We start from the raw sequence: 16,572 nt of genomic DNA, 5'->3' as shown, positions 1-16,572 counted from the left end.
TCGCTATCTCTCTCTATCTCTCGCTATCTCTCTCTATCTCTCTCTATCTCTCGCTCTCTCTATCTCTCGCTCTCTCTATCTCTCGCTCTCTCGATCTCTCGCTCTCTCTATCTCTCGGTCTCTCGCTATCTCTGTAGCGATCTCTCGGTCTCTCGCTCTCTCTGTAGCGATCTCTCGGTCTCTCGCTCTCTCTGTAGCGATCTCTCGGTCTCTCGCTCTCTCTGTAGCGATCTCTCGGTCTCTCGCTCTCTCTGTAGCGATCTCCGGTCTCTCTCGCTCTCTCTGTAGCGATCTCTCGGTCTCTCGCTCTCTCTGTAGCGATCTCTCGCTCTCTCTAGCGATCTCTCGGTCTCTCGCTCTCTCTGTAGCGATCTCTCGGTCTCTCGCTCTCTCTGTAGCGATCTCTCGGTCTCTCGCTCTCTCTGTAGCGATCTCTCGGTCTCTCGCTCTCTCTGTAGCGATCTCTCGCTCTCTCGCTCTCTCTGTAGCGATCGCTCGCTCGCTCTCTCTGTAGCGATCTCTCGCTCGCTCGCTCTCTCTGTAGCGATCTCTCGCTCGCTCGCTCTCTCTGTAGCGATCTCTCGCTCTCGCTCGCTCTCTCTGTAGCGATCTCTCGCTCTCGCTCGCTCTCTCTGTAGCGATCTCTTGCTCTCTCTCTCTGTAGCGATCTCTTGCTCTCTCTCTCTCTGTAGCGATCTCTTGCTCTCTCTCTCTCTGTAGCTCTCGCTCTCGCTCTCTCTGTAGCTTTCGCTCTCTCTCTTGCTCTCTCTGTATCTCTCTCACTCTCGCTCTCTCTGTAGCTTTCGCTCTCTCTCTTGCTCTCTCTGTAGCTTTCGCTCACTCTCTCTCGCTCTGTATCTCGCTCTCTCTCGCTCTCTCTGTAGCTTTCGCTCTCTCTGTATCTCTCGCTCTCTCTCGCTCGCTGTAGCTCTCGCTCTCTCTCGCTTTCTCTGTATCTCTCCTTATCTCTCGCTCTCTCCTTATCTCTCGCTCTCTCTGTAGCTCTCGCTCTCTCTGTAGCGCTCGCTCTCTGCAGCTCTATCTCTCTCTCTATCTCTCGCTCTCTCTATCTCTCTCTCTCGCTCTCTCTATCTCTCTCTCTCTCTCTATATCTCTCGGTCTCTCGCTATCTCTATCTCTCGCTCTCGCTCTCTCTCTATCTCTATCTCTCGCTCTCTCTATCTCTCGCTCTCTCTATCTCTCGCTCTCTCGCTCTCGCTATCTCTCGCGCTCTCGCTCTCTCTCTCTCGCTCGCTCTCTCTCTCTCTCTCGCTATCTCGCTCTCTCTATCTCTCGCTCTCTCTATCGCTCGCTCTCGCTCTCTCTATCGCTCTCTCTAGCTCTCTATCGCTGTCTCTAGCTCTCTATCGCTCTCTCTCTCTCGCTCTCTCTCTCTCTCTCTCGCTCTCTCGCTCTCTCTCTCTCGCTCTCTCTCTCTCGCTCTCTCTATCTCTCGCTCTCTCTATCTCTCGCTCTCGCTCTCTCTCGCTATCTCTCGCTCTCTCTCGCTCTCTCTCGCTCTCTCTATCTCTATCTATCTCTCGCTCTCTCTATCTCTATCTATCTCTCGCTCTCTCTATCTCTATCTATCTCTCGCTCTCTATCTCTCTATCTCTCGCTCTCTATCTCTCGCTCTCTATCTCTCGCTCTCTATCTCTCGCTCTCTCTATCGCTCTCTCTAGCTCTCTATCGCTCTTTCTAGCTCTCTATCGCTCTCTCTAGCTCTCTATCGCTCTCTATCGCTCTCTCTATCTCGCTCTCTATCGCTCTCTCTCTATCGCTCTCTCTATCTCGCTCTCTATCGCTCTCTCTATCTCGCTCTCTATCGCTCGCTCTCTATCGCTCTCTCGCTCTCTATCTCTCGCTCTCTCTATCTCTCGCTCTCTCGCTCTCTCGATCTCTCTCGCTCTCTCTATCTCTCTCGCTATCTCTCGCTATCTCTCGCTATCTCTATCTATCTCTCGCTCTCTCTATCTCTCGCTCTCTCTATCTCTCGGTCTCTCGCTATCTCTGTAGCGATCTCTCGGTCTCTCGCTATCTCTGTAGCGATCTCTCGGTCTCTCGCTCTCTCTGTAGCGATCTCTCGGTCTCTCGCTCTCTCTGTAGCGATCTCTCGGTCTCTCGCTCTCTCTGTAGCGATCTCTCGGTCTCTCGCTCTCTCTGTAGCGATCTCTCGGTCTCTCGCTCTCTCTGTAGCGATCTCTCGCTCGCTCTCTCTGTAGCGATCTCACGCTCGCTCGCTCTCTCTGTAGCGATCTCTCGCTCGCTCGCTCTCTCTGTAGCTCTCGCTCGCTCGCTCGCTCTCTCTGTAGCTCTCGCTCGCTCGCTCTCTCTCTCTGTAGCTCTCGCTCGCTCGCTCTCTCTGTAGCTCTCGCTCGCTCGCTCTCTCTGTAGCTCTCGCTCGCTCGCTCTCTCTGTAGCTCTCGCTCGCTCGCTCGCTCTCTCTGTAGCTCTCGCTCGCTCGCTCTCTCTGTAGCTCTCGCTCGCTCGCTCTCTCTGTAGCTCTCTCTCTGATCACTTTCTCTCCTTCTAAACCTATTTTTCTCTGTCTCCCACACACCCCTTCCTCGCTCTCTACTCAGGATTCTTCTGAGTTGCTTTAAGAAGCCAGCACCATTCTTTCTTAGAATACACTCAAGCCTTTTTGTTTTTCATTCGAAATTTAGACAGAACCATCAAATGTAGGTATAAATCTCATAACTCAACCGACTGCTTCCACACAGATGGTCTAAATGGGAAGATAACAGTCAAGTTTCTTGGCTGTGGGGTTTAATGTATTGGCTGTAGTAGAAGTTGGCTAACTCCCTTAAGATGGCTTTGTTGAGATCCGTCAAGCCTAATATGCTGGCCAACAATGTTCTTGTGGAATTGCATTCTCTTTGTTTTCTGTTCCGAGGTATCATCCCTCATGTCACATATCCCTCCCATGGTTATAAACAATAGTGTCAACACACACAGTGGCCATATCTACAGTGCATTCAGAAAGTATGTTACAGCCTTATTCTAAAAATGATTTAAATTGTTTTTTCCCCTCAATCTACACACAATACCCCATAATGACAAAGCAAAAACAGGTTTTTAGAAATATTTTCAAATGTATAAAAAAAAGGAAATATACTCTGTCTGGGCCACTCAAGGACATTGAGACTTGTCCCGAAGCCACTCATGTGTTGTCTTGTGCTACGGGTCGTTATCCTGTTGGAAGGTGAACCTTCGCCCCAGTCTGAGGTCCTGAGCGCTCTGGAGTAGGTTTTCATCAAGGATCTCTTTGTACTTTGCTCCGTTCATCTTTGCCTTGATCCTGACTAGTCTCCCAGTCCCTGGCACTGAAAAACAATGCTTCAATGCTGCAGAAATGTTTTGCTACCCTTCCCCAGATCTGTGCCTCGACACAATCCTGTGCTCTACGGACAATTCCTTCGACCTCAAGGCTTGGTTTTTGCTCTGACATGCACTGTCAACTGTGGGACCATTATATAGACAGGTGTGTGCCTTTCCAAATCATGTCCAATCAATTGAATTTACCACAGGTGGACTCCAATCAATGAAAACAGGATGCACCTGAGCTCAATTTCGAGTCTCATAGCAAAGGGTCTGAATACTTATGTAAGTAAGGTATTTCTGTTTTCTATTTTTAATACATTTGCAAATATTTCTAAAAACCTGTTTACGCTTTGTCATTGTGGGGTATTGTGTGTAGATTGAGGAACATTTTTCATTGAATCCATTTTAAAATAAGGCTTACAAAATGTGGAAGAAGTCAAGGGGTCTGAATCAGGGATACAAACTAGTCACCTTTTGTCGAAATTCGCCGTTTTGAATCCAAAATAGGTCACCTACGTGATTCGTGTAGATCCGATGAGAAAAGTTTGGGGCCAATCGTTCACATAACAGAATGCAGCACGCGACTGAAGAGAGACGAGACAACCAATTTGCTAGTTACTGTATCAGCACGCCCTCTAGAAAGAGCGGAGAGTGGAATGGCAGTTTACCAGCTACATCAGCGCGTCCCCTGGACGATAACGAGGAGGTAGGTGACAAGCCTGACCACGGAAACGGGGGTGAGAAGGTGATGAAGCGTACTTCATGAGCTTTAACTGAAAAACAACTGGCATTTGGAAAGTTTGAGTTGAGGAAGAAAGTGTGGTGGAACAAGTATTGTTAGCGTTAAGTATCTTGCTAGCTGGATCGAGTTCTCCGTTAGCTAGCCAGAGAAATGTTGAGCAACATTAGCCAACTTAACTGATGAAATAATTGAGTTTATGGTGTGAAAATTAGCTGGCTAATAAAGTCAGACAGCTACATCAGATGAACTAACGTTAGTAACCTAACCAATTCGCTATAGGGGTGGCAGGTAGCCTAGTGGTTAGAGCGTTGGGCCAGTAACCGAAATGTTGCTAGATTGAATCCCCGAGCTGACGAGGTAAAAATCTTTCGTTCTGCCCCTGAACAAGGCAGTTCACCCACTGTTCCTAGGCCGTCATTTAAAAAAATGATTTGTTCTTAACTGACTTGCCTAGTTAAATAAAGGTTAAGTAAAAAATAAAAATAGTATTAACTTGTATACGACTCCTTGCCGTTATAACGAGTTTGTTGCTTACTGACCCTGGCAATCTGTGTGAAATGCTAACTAACTACTATCTGTGAACTAATGTTTTCCCTCTACAGTACTATATGTGGTTAATTTTCAGAATGAGAGCATTAGGTGAAATGAGTCGTCGCTTGTTAAACAAGTGGATTTAGGGATCAAGTGGAGCTGGAGCTGGGCCTGGTTTTGGCTTAAGCTGGATGCCACTATAGGAACACCACACACTTTCTCACTTGTTCAATACAGTGGATAAAAAGGGGTATGCCAGGTGTACTCTGCCTGAAAGAGATCAGTTATGCCAACAAAGGGTCTCATGTTCTGCTGGCACATTGTAGAACAGATGTCTACAGGCAGAAAGTGTACAATGTAATACTGTGCAGTGTAGACAAAATATTGTTTTTGTTGTGTTGAACTTGACGGTAACACGTGTGTAAGGGGGATTAGTAAAAAGTTTACTCGGTGAGCGTTATTTTTGCACACGTAGCCTTATGCACCTGATCAACGTCTACTATTATAATAGAGCAAAAATAGAATGCCTGTTTTTGTTTCATTCTTTTTCTACTTCAAAATGTTTTGTGCAATATTTAGATGTGTGTGGGCAGGGGGTCACAGGTGTTCTATAATAAAGGCTGTCATGGCTAACTGCAATATTACTGTATTGCTTTTTCTCCAGACTTGAGTGTCATTTGCAGTGAAGTCTAGGCAACAAATAACATTGGATTGCTATCTTAATTTTTTTTAGCTGTAAGTTAGGTTCACATTAACCACTTTTTATTTTACACACAGAGACTGATTATGTAGATCATATTCTTTGTTGTTTAATTAGTTAACCTGCATTTCCCCCGAGCAGGGATTTATTGCATGTTTCAGTGCAACAAAAAAACTTTTTTGGGGGGGTCCTCACTAGTTTGCATCCCTGGTCTGAATACTTTCTGAATGCACTGTATATATGGCCTGCATAACAGTGATACATCTTGACAACTATACTGAGGAAAGAACAACATCAAGCCAAGACAGTCCTAGTCTAGTATGTTTTTGTGTGTGTATGTCTACCAGAGTGCTTATGTTTGGGCAGGTGTCTGCAGCAGGTAGCCTAGCGGTTAGAGACTTGGGCCAGTAACCGAAAGGTTGCTGGTTCGAATACCTGAGCTGACAAAGTAAAAAAATCTCTCTATGCCCTTTTAAGCAAGTCACTTAAACCCTAATTTGCTCCAGATCCGCCGTACGACTATGGCTGACCTTGTAAGACAACACATTTAACTGCACGTGTCCGGTATATGTAAAATGTGTGTGTGTGTGTGTGTGTGTGTGTGTGTGTGTGTGTGTGTGTGTGTGTGTGTGTGTGTGTGTGTGTGTGTGTGTGTGTGTGTGTGTGTAAATGTTCCAAGGGAAAAGAGAACATGGCACAGCACCGTCGACATTGATGTCCGTGATGGACTGACTTGGCTCATGTACTCCTGTATGCCAACCAAGGCCTCCTGTATATTCCATTTCTGTATGTCACTTACTGTGTGTGTGTGTGATGTTTTGTCTGTCTCTCTTTGTGTACGTACGTGCAGCACTGCAGGAATGGAGGTGTTTAATATGACGGCCACACCGCTGCTGGAACTCCCTGTGTGAGAGACAGGGAGAGGGAGGGAGAGAGACAGGGAGAGAGACAGGGAGAGGGAGAGAGACAGGGAGAGGGAGAGAGCAGCAGCAGCTCGTTTGAAGTCTGCGACTGAGCCTCTCATCAAACGGCAGTTCTGCAGCCGTCTCAGCCCGTTCCCTCACACACGCACACGCACACACACTCACCCCAATCCCTCCTCTCACACTTTGCATCCCACCTAGTTTTGATCCCCTTCATAGTTCATACCATAGATGACACAGTCACTGATGACCAACATCAAATACTCCCAGACGGCGGCCATATTGTTTTCTCCCCCATATCACTTTTCGGTCTCACTCCCAAACCTCGTTCACATTGGGACAGTGAAACAGTCAGAGGGACAGAGACTCTGACTCATGTCTTTGTTACAGATATGTCTATATTGACTACTAAGTCCATATGTCTTATGTATGGGCTCCTATATGTCGATCTTTCAGGACTTATGTCTATCTATTTAGTCATTAAACTAGACATCTGTATTGTCATTCTATTTAGACAGGCCTAGTTTAAATGTCTACTTACTCACAAACTGTCATTGGATGTACAGTTGAAGTCAGAAGTTCACATACACGTAGGTTGGAGTCATTAAAACTCGTTTTTTAACCACTCCACAACTTTCTTGTTAACAAACTATAGTTTTGGCAAGTTGGTTAGGACATCTACTTTGTGCATGACACAAGTAATTTTTCCAACAGTTGTTTACAGAAAGATTATTTCACTGTATCACAATTCCAGTGGGTCAGAAGTTTATATACACTAAGTTGACTGTGCCTTTAAACGGCTTGGAAAATTCCAGAAAATGACGTCATGGCTTTAGAAGCTTCTGATAGGCTAATTGACATCATTTGAGTCAATTGGAGGTGTACCTGTGGATGTATTTCAAGGCCTACCTTCAAACTCAGTGACTCTTTGCTTGAAATCATTGGAAAATCAAAAGAAATCAGCCAGAAACAAATGTAGACCTCCAAGTCTGGTTCATCCCCGCTCAGCAAGGAAGAAGCCACTGCTCCAAAACCGCCATAAAAAGCCAGACTACGGTTTGCAACTGCACATGGGGACAAAGATTGTACTTTTTGGAGAAATGTCCTCTGGTCTGATGAAACAAAAATAGAACTGTTTGGTCATAATGACCATTGTTATGTTTGGAGGAAAAGGGGGGAGGCTTGCAAGCCGAAGAACACCATCCCAACCGTGAAGCACGGGGATGGCAGCATCATGTTGTGGGGGTGCTTTGCTGCAGGAGGGACTGGTGCACTTCACAAAATAGATGGCATCATGAGGTAGGACAATTATGTGGATATATTGAAGCAACATCTTAAGACATCATTCAGGAAGTTAAAGCTTGGTCGCAAATGGGTCTTCCAAATGGACAATGACCCTAAGCATACTTCCAAAGTTGTGGCAAAATAACTTAAGGACAACAAAGTCAAGGTTTTGGAGTGGAATTCACAAAGCCCTGACCTCAATCCCATAGAAAATTTGTGGGCAGAACTGAAAAAGCATGTGCGAGCAAGGAGGCCTAGAAACCTGACTCAGTTACACCAGCTCTGTCCGGAGGAATGGGACAAAATTCATCCAACTTATTGTGGGAAGCTTGTGGAACGCTACCTGAAACGTTTGATCCAAGTTAAACAATTTAAAGGCAATGCTACCAAATACTAATTGAGTGTATGTCAACTTCTGACCCACGGTGAATGTGATAAAAGAAATAAAAGCTGAAATAAATCATTCTCTCTACTATTATTCTGACATTTCACATTCTTAAAATAATGTGGTGATCCTAACTGACCTAAGACAGGGAGTTTTTACAAGGATTAAATGTCAGGAATTGTGAAAAACTGAGTTGATATGTATTTGGCTAAGGTGTATGTACACTTTCAACTTCAACTGTAGCCAACTGCACGTTGAGGAACGTAAGGATTAGGATGTTAGTAGAATAGTCAGAGATGCTGGTGAGAGAGGCATGTCTCTGTTATGGAGGTGAGGAATAGTATGTTCATATGGCTTTGCTCTCTGATACTAGTCCTGTATGGTGGGTTCGGGCTGGGTACAGTACACACCCCCTCTCTCTTCTCCTGGAGGCCTATGTGACAGGTTTCCACTCCGCCCTTGCGTCGGGGGTGTGTGTAGTCTGGGTCGTGAGGGTTGAGGGTGAGTCATCCCCTGAGCATCCCTCTCACGTCCCCCACACACACCCACCGTGCCCCAGACACCTTCAAACAACGCTTACCAAACACAGGCACAGTGTTACGTCAGTCATTCTACCCCCATCACATGTATACAGAGAGAGACGGAGCTGATATCTCCAGCTGAGTAGCAAGAAGACACACCTGAGTCTGCTGAAATTGGTAATACAACAAACCTTTCATTCCAAACTTCCATGCAAAGCTAACATTGGCATGAATGCATGATTTGTGTCAAAGTCAGGATGTTGGCCCATAGGCCTTTATGTACAGTACGTTTAATATTATTTGCATAGTCGGCTACATCTCATTGGTTAGCAGCTGTTACAATAAGACGTGCAGGCTTTTTACCTGTTGGCAGGTAGAACGGGTTGGGTGATAACTGCAAGCATGAATAATTGCTCTCAGATACAAACACACAGAAACCTCAGATTCCCTGGGGTTTCATTCCCACTTGAGCCTCGCTGAGGTTTTCAAAGCCAAATGTGTTGAATAATGAAGTCTGATTTGACTGGGAATTGGATTCACACGCTGAGAGGATCCAACTCACTGAGCTCCCACAGGCAACTGGGTTCTATTAGTCCTGCATCGCTTCCTTTCCTTATCTCCTTTCCTTGTCTCATTTCTTTCATGACCCTAGTAACTGTCCTTTCACTGCCTACCTAGGCCTACTTTTTTATTGTTTTATATTGATTTTACTTTTTACCTTTTTTTTTTCTCACCAAATTTCGTGATATCCAATTGGTAGTTACAGTCTTGTACCGTCGCTGCAACTTCCGTACGGGCTCAGTAGAGGCGAAGGTCGAAAGCCGTGCGTCCTCTGAAACACGACCATGCCAAGCCGCACTGCTTCTTGGCATATTGCTCGCTTAACCCGGAAGCCAACCGCACCAATGTGTCGGAGGAAACACCGTGCACCTGGCAACCGCGTCAGCGATGAGACAAGGCCATCCCGGCCGGCCAAACCCTCCCCTAACCCGGACAGCGCTGGGCCAATTGTGCGCCGCTCATGGGTCTCCTGGTCGCGACCGGGAGATCCGGGATCGAACCCGGTTCTGCGATGCAGTGCCTTAGACCGCTGCACCGCTCGGAAGGCCCCTCTAGGCCTACTTCTAATCATCACAAGAAGGAGCCCTAGAGGTTGTGGGTCAAGTTGACTAATAAACTGGTTATCCTGTGGAATTCCACTCTCCTTAGGTATGTTTTGCACTTTATTTAGATGGAACAAGGGGGAGACAGTGAGAAGGGAGGACATGGGGATTGAACCCAGGTCTCCGGTGGGAGGAAACGTGATTAGAGCTTTGAGCGTTCCTGCAAGACAACAGGCTCTGCAACTGTCTTTATAGTTAATACCTATCAACCATAGACACACGTCTACAGGCGCCACTTATTGCAATACGTGTACTTGTTCTGAAGAACATCCTTGTACGTGTCAATGTTACCAGATGACGTCAATCCTTGTCCAGTTTATTGCTATAAACAAACAATACGTCCCAAATGGCACACTATTCCCTATGTACACTACTTTAGGCCAGAGCCCTTTTGTGACGCATCCCTATAAATTCCAGCTGACTGATTTGTCCGGCTACGGTCCAGAACCGCTCAGCCGTCCGTCACCATGGGAAATTGTCAAATGTGGATGGAGCTGGAGCGTGGGCCTGCCTGGGAACCAATAGGAACCCGTTGAGGGCAGCATGCGTGGGACGAGGGTCTAGTTAGTTGGTTAGGAAGGAAGGATTTGGAAGTACCTTCCAACTGGGAGAAATTAAACTGTCAAGACTGCAGTTTGATTGGTTAATGGATCTGGTATGTTTCTCCTCTTTGATCTAGTGCTGATCTAGGATCAGGTCCTCCCTGCCCATACAATCTTACTCAATATGATCTGAGAGGGGAAACTGATCCGAGATTAGAAGATTCAGCAGCATTTGGGTAAGGTATTTGGTATGATTCTCCTCTCTCTAAAGCCAGGACGCCATAACAGAAGTTTCTCTGATGTGGTTCAGGACTCCAGGGGAGGGTTGTCTCCGTGGTGGTTTTCAGAAAGAACAGTCAAAATGGTGAGGGCGGAGGGGAGACAGTTACCCAGAGACAACTGTATTGGCTGGGTCTCACCGCAGCCATAGCAGTCTGGTGAGCTGGTTTTGCCTGGAGATGGAGGAGGGGTGGTTTAAGAGTTCTTGGCTAGAGTTGATCTGGTGTTACTGGGTGTTTGAATGGTTCTTTTTGTTCCGTTTCTACCATGACTCACTCTCTAACTGCTGCCCTGAGGGGAGAGGGAGGGGGAGGGTACTGATGTGGTCAAATCATTAGGAGACTGCATGTTCTCCTGCTACGGTAGGCGTTGGCCTACTTTCTGACCAATCAATAGCCCAACTCAGTCCCTAGGATGATGATGAAGTGAGAGTAGATTTCACCAAACAGCTTTCCCCATCAGATCTGTCAGTACTGCCTGGATACTGTCGATTGACTTATCTCACTGTGAGTTGTAGTCGATATGCACATACTGTAGCTAATCATATGACACTCTGCAATTCTCCGAGTATTTTCTCAAACACCATAACATAATGTAGGTCCAGAATGATACTTATTCAGAACACCTGCGGATGTTGTCTGCCTGATCTTATCCGTAAGCAGAAATGAAAGTTATTCCACTGTCATCGGACAAGCTAATGAATAATCAATGAAGCGAATGCCCTCTCCACCTGCCGGCGCCCCCCCCCCCCCCCCTCCCTCACCACATCCATTTTATCAGACTACCAGCGGCCATGTTGTTTCCGCTGGTGGGTCGTATATTTAGTCCCGTCGAGGACCTTTGAGTGCTCTCCTCGTGTCTCCTGAGGGAGAAAGCCACAGGTGTTTTCTTGGCCTCTCCTCGAGTCTCCCCTCTCTCTGTCAGCTTATTTAGCCCCCCCGTACCTCCCTCTCTCTCTGGTCTCTCTCTCATTGTCATCGGAGTGCGATACCTCCTCCTTGAGGCCTCAGTCCTCGGGACCACTCGAAGCCCTCCACATGTCCTTCCAGCTCCGGCAGCATTTCAAAACCATCTGACCCCGGTGTGCTAACTGGGCTATTTTAAGAGCAGGGATGGCAAAACCGTCTGTCTGCTCTCCACGTGCAATGCAGTGGCCGTCGGAAAAAACAGGACTGTTGAGTAGGGTGTGTGTGTGTGTGTGTGTGTGTGTGTGTGCGCGCGCGCAAAGAGGTGGTTGTGTGCATGTGATTGGAGATTGCGACCCAGTTAGTAAGTCTTGGGTTGAAGTTGTGTGTTTCATTAGGTAATGGGGACTGGTGTTGGAACTGGAGATCTCCTACTGTAGCAAAACAGTGATGTCCAGAATGATGTCCCTTTCACAGTTGTCTGGGTAATGGAGCAATATAGCTTATGCCTTGTCACTTTCATCATCATTGACATTAAATATGACACAATCCCGAATCCCGCAATCATAGCTGGGCAGTGAAACAGGTCCTTTCCTTTTCGTCATGATCATAACTACTGCTATCTTTTAAACGTATAGCCTACATAAGATGAAGTTGAGGGTAGAGGTCGACCAATTAATCGGCATGATTAATTAGGGCCGATTTCAAGTTTTCATGACAATCGGTAATCAGCATTTATGGACGCCGATTATGGCCGATTACATTGCATTCCACGAGGAGACTGCGTGGCAGGCTGACTACCTGTTATGCGAGTGCAGCAAGGAGCCAAGGTAAGTTGCTAGCTAGCATTAAACTTATCTTATAAAAAACAATCAATCTTCACATAATCACTAGTTAACTACACATGGTTGATGATATTACTAGGTTAACGAGCTTGTTCTGTGTTGCATATAATCAATGCGGTGGCTCTTAATTTATCATTGAATTACAGCCTACTTCAACTTCGCCAAACGGGTGATGATTGAACAAAAGCGCATTGCCGAAAAAAGCTTTGCACAAATGTACCTAACCATAAACAACGCCTTTCTTAAAATCAATACACAGACGTATATATTTTTAAACCTGCATATTTAGTTAAAAGAAATTCATGTTAGCAGGCAATATTAACTAGGGAAATTGTGTCACTTCTCTTGCGTTCAGTGCAAGCAGAGTCAGGGTATATGCAACAGTTTGGGCTGCCTGGCTCGTTGCGAACTAATTTGCCAGAATTTTACATAATTATGATGTAATATTTAGACTTAGGTTTTCCACCCATTCAATAAAATACGGAACGGTTCCGTATTTCACTGAAAGAGTAAACATTTTGTTTTTGATATGATAGTTTCCGGATTTGACCATATTAATGTCCAAAGGCTCGTATTATTATATTATAATTAAATCTGTGATTTGATATTTGATAGAGCAGTCTGACTGAGCGGTGGTAGGCAGCAGCAGGCTCGTAAGCATTCATTCAAACTTTACTGTGTTTGCCAGCAGCTCTTAGCAATGTTGAAGGCACAGCGCTGTTTATGACTTCAAGCCTATTAACTCCTGAGATTAGGCTGGCAATACTAAAGTGCCTATTAGAACATCCAATAGTCAAAAGTATATGAAATACAAATGGTATAGAGAGAAATAGTCTGCGTCATAATTCCTATAATAACTACAACCTTAAACTTCTTAACTGGGAATATTGAAGAACTGGGAATATTGACCCACCAGCTTTCATATGTTCTGAGCAAGGAACTTAAACGTTAGCTTTTTTACATGGCACATATTGCACTTTTACTTTCTTCTCCAACACTGTGTGTTAAACCAAATTGAACATGTTTCATTATTTATTTGAGACTAAATGGATTTTATTTATGTATTATTATAAGTTAAAATAAAAGTGTTAATTGTTCATTCAGTATTGTTGTAATTGTCATTATTATATATAAATCGGCCGATTTAATCGGTTTTGGCTTTTTTTGGTCCTCCAATAATCGGTATCGTTCATTAATCAGTCGACCTTTAGTTGAGGGTGTATCACTTTAAATATCACCAAGACAAGTCCTAGATCATCACCACCATAACTTCACTTCTCAGCTTATTTAGCGCCGAGCAGTCAGCACGAACCTCACAGATCTAACCATATGCATTACCCTTTTCCCGTCTGATTTACAGTCTGCTTTCCTACCAGGTAGACAGAAATCCCCTGAAGTGGAGTACACACTGAGAATGCATCCCAAATGGCACCCCATTACCTATATAGTGCACTACTATTAGCCAGAGCCCTATGGGCCCTGGTCAAAAGTAGTGCACTTTATAGGGAATGGGGTGTCATTTGGGATGTACACTGGGGCCTCCTCTCTCTAATGTTCCTGATCAACTGGTTCAGCAGTGGAACATGTCAGCTATTAACAGAACATAACAGAATCTCATGTAATATTTATGTGGGATTTGAAAATATTACAATGTTTACTTTGAGGAGGGCTAGATTAATAGTCGGCGGAGGTTTTGTGGGAATAATGTAGTAATGACTGGTTTGTTTTCTTATCCTTAATTGGTTTAGATGACAATTTAAAAATATATATTTTCATATACTATATAACTAACATCTTAATTTGATCACAGTGCAGAACATTTAAAACTAGTGTGTTTGAGGTTTAAAAAGGCTTCTGAAGTTTAATTTCCAATTTGAAGTGTTTATTTTCCCTTTTGAAAAATGTATCAACCCCTACAAACATGTCCATTTAATTATAATCCACATAATAATTCACATTTCCTGTTGTTACAGGGTTATTTTTCTGCTGTAGCAAACCGCCAATCCCTCCCACCCTCTACACCCTCAGTTTGAGAGTCTTCCCTCTGGCCGGCGCTTCAGAATGCCCATAGCCAAGAAGAACGTGTTCGAACATTCATTTGTTCCTTGTGCCGTTGGACTACTAAATGCAAAGTCAATTGTGTCGGTGTATGTCCTTATCTATCCAGTGCAGTTTGGGACAGCGGTCAGTTGTGAGTGAATGTATCAAATGTCCTCTATATTTTTAGTGTATGCAATGACTGACTGGTTTAAATGTGTATGAAATTAAAATGTATGTGATCATTTTAATGGAAGGTGATGCCAAAGAACAATGTCCATCCTGGATGGACAAAGTTTTATTCTATTCTAAATCAAGATCCTACATCTGTAGGCCAATCTACATTCTACAGTGCATATCTAACCAAAACGTAGCGTTGAGCTGGATACACATCATATGACAATTGAATGATTGCTGTGAATCACTTCAACCCTCCGAACACACACACACACACACTGTAATGTGGCTTGGACGTCACACACACACACTGGTCAGTACATGCAGTAGAATAGATAGCTAGTGTAGTACCTCTGAGAAGAGGATCTGTAATGTGTCCCCTGCCTGTTGTTGCACATGTGGAGCTGCCAACATTGTTCACTGGACGCTGACAGCTGTGTGTACTTATCAAAAATAAACACAGCTCACAAATCCTGGACGCATTCGCATGGGAAGAGGAGGAGAAGAGAAGACAGACGGGAGTGACTCAAGCCTGTTGTCCACCTACATGTTAATGTCAATGGAGCAGTGTGTTGTATCTCAAAGGGTGTGTTTTTAGAATACATGTCGGTTTTAGCATCCCGATTTATCGCTTTATCTTACAGCTCTCTGGGGGCTGGCCTGCTCTGTGTCTGACAGTAGTGCTAGGGGAAGTACAGATGAGGAGTGTCTGCATGGTTGACAATCCTGGGCTGGTCCCACTGGGCTGTGTGAGTGGGCCTTCTGATGCAGGTTCAGGGTGGGGCTCGTGGACTGTCTGAATGCTTCTCCAGGGTGGGGCTCGTGGACTGTCTGAATGATCCTCCAGGGTGGGGCTCATGGACTGTCTGAATGGTCCTCCAGGGTGGGGCTCGTGGACTGTCTGAATGGTCCTCCAGGGTGGGGCTCGTGGACTGTCTGAATGATCCTCCAGGGTGGGGCTCGTGGACTGTCTGAATGGTCCTCCAGGGTGGGGCTCGTGGACTGTCTGAATGATCCTCCAGGGTGGGGCTCGTGGACTGTCTGAATGGTCCTCCAGGGTGGGGCTCGTGGACTGTCTGAATGGTCCTCCAGGGTGAGGCTCTCCTCGTCAGCCTCCCAAACATTTATGAGTTATTAGTATTGTAGGTTTTATCACAAACTCTGTGAGTCTATAGGACACTCAGCATGGCCATATGGTTAATACCAACAGACCACATTGTATCACTGCACTGTAAGTTAGGCTAAGTCAGCAGTGAATTGAACTCAATGGATGGTTTCGCCTCCGTGTGAACCAGGAAGATGACTCTGTAAGGTAACAGCTGAAGCGCGTCGCCTGAAATGCATTTAAACATGACTTAATGCACCACTTCAACTCCACTCTGAAGTGTTAGGCCTTTTGGTAGTCGGAGAATGCAGCGTGCTTGTCATGCTTGGTATGCCGGTGACTCATCAACAGAGTGTGTGTGAAAGGGAAAGGGGGATACAACTGAATGCATTCACCTGAAAAGTGTGTGTGTGTGTGTGTCAGTCCTCTTGTCTGTATAAGTGGGAAGAAGTCACCCAGTCAAAGAGATGGGAAAGTAAACAAGGTTTGAAGATTAGCACATTGCTTTTCCCCTCAGAGCCTAGAGGTCTCTCTCTCTCGTAATGCTTTGCATTGTGTCATAGAAGCAGGTGTCTGAATCCTCACCTAGACGCGATTCTTCACACTTCCCCTGTTAAACCTCACAGATCCCCCATCACTGTCATTTTATTCTTACTGTGTGTGCGTGTTGAGCTGCAAGGGGTAACTCGATAAGCTAATTCTACCCCCATTGAATTTGCGCCGCCCAAGGAACCTCATGCAGAGTGGCTAGATGCATTACCTTGAGAGCAAAGCGTCTGTCCCATAACATAAAACTCAAGTTGTGACACTCGAAGCCTTTTACCTTTGTACACACTGGACTCCAACACATCTTTATTCGCTAACTTCATCATGACACGTAGCGTCAAAACAACACATTAACACATCCCACAGCTGCTTCTGTCACATTTCACCTGGCTAGACGCTACCATAGACAAGTGATTCCACCATGTTAAATACCATTTAGTACAGTTACAACACAGACAATCAGGCCTTTTCATATCAGTCTGTTGGTGAACCCAGTCCCCTGTACTGCACACAGTTTCTTTAAATATAAAAGTGTTCTGGGTGGCTGGCCTGGTGCCAGCTTG

The 16,572-nt window shown here is 45.3% G+C and overlaps 1 long non-coding RNA gene across 1 annotated transcript in view; it reads left to right on the top strand.

The window, feature by feature from the left end:
• Positions 1–14,432, top strand: part of LOC115178045 (uncharacterized) — a 37,528-nt gene extending 23,096 nt beyond the window's left edge. Inside the window, exon 4 of the long non-coding RNA XR_003872535.1 lies at positions 14,118–14,432. This is a non-coding gene — a long non-coding RNA (uncharacterized LOC115178045). The remainder of the gene's footprint in view (positions 1–14,117) is intronic.
• The last annotated feature ends 2,140 nt before the right edge of the window (positions 14,433–16,572 follow it).

Source organism: Salmo trutta, chromosome 38 (genome assembly GCF_901001165.1).
Source record: "Salmo trutta chromosome 38, fSalTru1.1, whole genome shotgun sequence".
NCBI lineage: Eukaryota > Metazoa > Chordata > Actinopteri > Salmoniformes > Salmonidae > Salmo > Salmo trutta.
Note: the sequence above shows the minus strand (reverse complement) of the source record. Positions and strands in the feature narration are given on the sequence as shown.